The 4,020-nt window shown below is 43.7% G+C and overlaps 1 pseudogene; it reads right to left on the bottom strand.

The window, feature by feature from the left end:
• Positions 1-704: 704 nt before the first annotated feature.
• On the bottom strand, positions 705-3,342 carry LOC131031511 (phospholipase A1-Igamma1, chloroplastic-like; annotated as a pseudogene).
• Positions 3,343-4,020: the final 678 nt, after the last annotated feature.

Genomic DNA, 4,020 nt, shown 5'->3' with positions numbered 1-4,020 from the left:
ATTTATTCACATGCTATATTCTAATCTATTCTTTCTTTAACATGCAATTTTTTGGGAATTTAAAAATATTGTTCATTGTGGTATAAACCTTAGGTAACTTCTTATAATAAATTGAAATGGATTAAATAGATGCTCAACTTTTGTTTAAAAGAGAAATCTCGTAGAAGTTATTTGGGTAGCAAAGAATAATGATGGATTCATCATTTGGATGTGTAATGAGTAATTCTTTGTCATTTACATTTCAATCGTATCACTATTAATTTAGCTATAAAGCTTATCTATTACTTGATCAAAAGATTGGCATAGATAAATATGTATTTTCACTATACAAAAAGGTCTTAGGCATCATCTACATCAATGATCAAATAATCAAATGTCATTTTACACCTCATCTACATCAATGGTCAAATAATCAAATGTCATGAACCAAAATTTACGGATAAATATTAAACTTGATGATGTTTAAGAAAACCTTATGCAAATAGTATTTTAACATTTTCTAAGATAAATATCACATTAATTCTTAACATCTTCAATACCACTTTCTTCCATTTGAAAGTTTAATAATTGTTATGTCACTTTTTAACTTCAATTCTACATTTATAATTATAATCTCAACTCATAAAGCTTACCCAAAATAAAAATTCCATTAATTTAATAATTCAATTAACCTACATCATTTATGTGAAGTCACATATATATAATTAGAGAAAGCAGGATTGGGATCTTTGTGGCTGGATCCATCGACCTTCGGAGTTTCTGACCATGCCCTTGTTGGGGTCTTGCCTCCAGCAAGGAGGAATGTTCAAGTGGTCTTCTAAGAAGTCGGCTGCCTTGTTTACAAGAACTGGATCCCGTCCACTGGCAAGGTGAAACCGCTCTTGGCGGCCATGGTATCCGTCCAAGAGATGGAGATGCGCCTCCAAGTTGTGGAAACACAACGGGTCGCTTGTGGGTCGGAGAAAGGGAGATTTGGTGTGATCCAGCTGCAGCTCCACTCCTACGTGGGAGTAGCTCCACGGCAGCCTCTCGATCCATTCTGTCACGAATTGAAAATATTCATTGAAGACAATTCCAGGAACTTTTGGAACTACGTCGTGGGCATTTACCACTCGCAGGATTTTGACCCCCAGCCGCTCGAGGCGCTCCTTGAAGTCGGAATTTCCCACCCGCGGGCCTGCGAAGGAGAAGACAGTGACGGGAATCTTCTCATTCCCATTCTCCTGATTGATTCCCATCTCTGCAATGTCATATGCGCTCAACATCGCAAGCGCGCTGCCCAGGCTGTGGCCCGTAATTGTTATGCTCAGCTTTTCTCACTTGTACTTTTCGATTATTCGACTAACCTCCGCATGAATTTGCTCCTGCGCGCTGGATTTCGCAAAGCGGCAATCTTTCTCGCTGGCGGTGTACAAGTTGAGAAAGCCCGACTCGACTTTGACGCGGGGATCAGGATGGTTGCAATGGAAACCCGCGGGTTTGAGGAAATCCATGAGGTCCGCCACCCACTCCAGACGAGTGACGGTGCCTCTCCAAGAGATGACTATATCGGGCCGCCCGCGTCTCTTTATTTCTTGCTCGTCCTCTGCCACGGCCACGAACCCCATCCATTTGGCATGGTTGCTCCACAATTTCTCCCCCGCCCGGGACTTTTTGAAGAAATTGGGGAGATTGATGTTGGAGGTTGCGTAGAGATACTTTGTGATTTCGTAGCCGGTGTGGGAAAGGCCGAGCTCTTGGAGCATGGTTCTGCGGTTGTACTTGCAGCTGCCACAGTATTTGGAGAAGGGGTCGAAGTCAAAGGCGTCGTAGCAGGCCTGGGCAAGCTCTCCGTATTTGATGAGCTCGCTGCGGAGGAGATGGTCCATTGGCTCCAGCATGCCCTCCCAGTTATCCGAACCCTGCACCTCCCTCCACACATCGCTCAGCTTCCTTGCGCTCTTTCTCTTCGCGCTTATTTCCTTGATCTGTGTGTGGGGATGATGGTCAGCGCTCCCGCTGTTTTCCTTGGATTCCTTCTCCCAAACGGTTAGCAGCTGTGTTGCAATTGGGGGTGATGCTCCATGTTTTTGTCTCCGTCTCTGTTTGCTACACTTGATTCTCATGCTCAGACAAGGCACCTCCCACAAATTTTTGGTGCTGTGGCTCGCAATTCCAGGTTTAATCCTCAAATTCATCATCATTTCAGGGGTTTCACAACAAAAAGGTGGTTTGGTTTCAGGTAGCGGAAGAAGGTAGCCAAATGTCAAACCACAGTAAAGTTTTGACGAATGCAGAAAGGATGAATGCTCATTTATAGATCTCTCATCTCAGGATCTGAGGTGAGAACAAGAAAGAACACTCAAATTTCTAAATATGCGTTTTTTTTTTTTTACAAACAATGTCTTGTGTGATTGAAACTGTTGGTGTAAATAAATATTCATTTTAGATATTATTACACTTACTTAAGTTAACTTAGGATAATGCATCTCTTCGTAGTTTGGATTTGAGACACTTAGGAAAGTGTGCACATAGGGATAGAGTTTGTAGGAGAAATTCGACCTTTTGTGGTCTTATTTTGCTGTTACACTCCACATTCGGTGGGCCATCCACCTTTTGTGGAATATTATATTATTTCTCCTACCTACCCTTAGTATTTCTTACCTACCCTTGTTTCTCATTGAGCCACATGTCATATTTGTGTGCTCATACATCCATATGGCCTTGCCTATATAAGCAGACCTCTATTCATTGTATTGGTTAATTCAGTTGATCTTTTTGCATATTGATGAGAATACAGTTTGTTCTTGTCATTCTATTGTCTCTTTTATGTTTTTCATTGTGCCCTTGATCTTAGCAAAATCCTACATGGTATCAGAGCTATTGGGGCTTCATTGATTGGTTTTTGGAAACATTGTGGAAGGCTTCTATTTTCGGATTTGGGGATCTTCATTTTTTGGGGGGCATCATACAGTGATTTGGACATCACCGTTGAATCCGGGAGTCCGTTTCCATAAATTTCGACTATAAAGTCGACCTATTTTGACCCCCCCCCGCTGTACGTGTGTTGCAGGTATCATAGGCGTACCTACTGTCGGAGCGTACCTGTCCACGCCACCACGCCGGCCGCCTCGCTTCCCCACCGGCCGCCTCACTTCCCTCCTGCCGACTGCTTTACCTGCACACCGCCGAGCTCCGTGCCGCCAGTCTTCGCCCTCCGTGCTGGCCGCTACCTCTTCTCCGGCGACCGCAGCCCCCTCCCGCCGGCCGGGACACAGACTGCGCTGGTAGAGACCTCCGGCAACCGCCCAGACACCTCCGGCCGCCACGCAGGAGCCCAGTCAGCTGCCGGGACCTCGCCATGCGACACACATGGCATACCTCCATACGCTACGTCACCCGCGCCACGCAGGTCGTCTGTACTCCACTGCACAATGCCACGTCAGCATCCGTACGACACCTAGTCAGCAGTCCGTACAGTATGGTTGCCCAGTCAGCAAGGAGGCAAAGTTTTTGCGATGGTCATACAACCGTCAAATTTAACACAGTGACTTGCTGACGTCAACGCCACATCAGCATTTTTTGAAATTTTTTTGACCCCTCTCCATTGGGCTTTTCAGTTTTGCAATCCAACTTTGAAAGGCCATATCTTGCTCATTTTTGCTCCTTTTTTGGTGCAATTTTTTTTGAAATGGGCTAAAATTTCGTGATCTTCGCAGTGGTATAGTTATTTTCTAATTTTGGTGCATAAGTGTTTTGAAATTTTTGGATTCTCTCAGCTGTACCTGTCCAATCCTCAATTCTGCAACTTTAAAGGCCTCATTTGAGTTCATACGACCTCCTTTTCAGGTGCCATTTTTTTTTAAAGTGCTTATTTTTTCATCTACTTTCATAATCTATGATCAGATTTTAGAGATTTTGAGTGGAAATTGTACTTTCAGATATTGGTCTTATTTGGACTATTAGGTACTTGTAAATTGCTTCGATCTTAGTTAGATCTCTTGCATTATCAGTTTGAGACTCTTTTGGCCTTATTGAGGC

Source organism: Cryptomeria japonica, chromosome 10, assembly GCF_030272615.1.
Source record: "Cryptomeria japonica chromosome 10, Sugi_1.0, whole genome shotgun sequence".
In the NCBI taxonomy this organism is placed as follows: domain Eukaryota; kingdom Viridiplantae; phylum Streptophyta; class Pinopsida; order Cupressales; family Cupressaceae; genus Cryptomeria; species Cryptomeria japonica.
The sequence above is the reverse complement of the archived record's forward strand: the minus strand, read 5'-3'. Positions and strand labels throughout refer to the sequence as shown.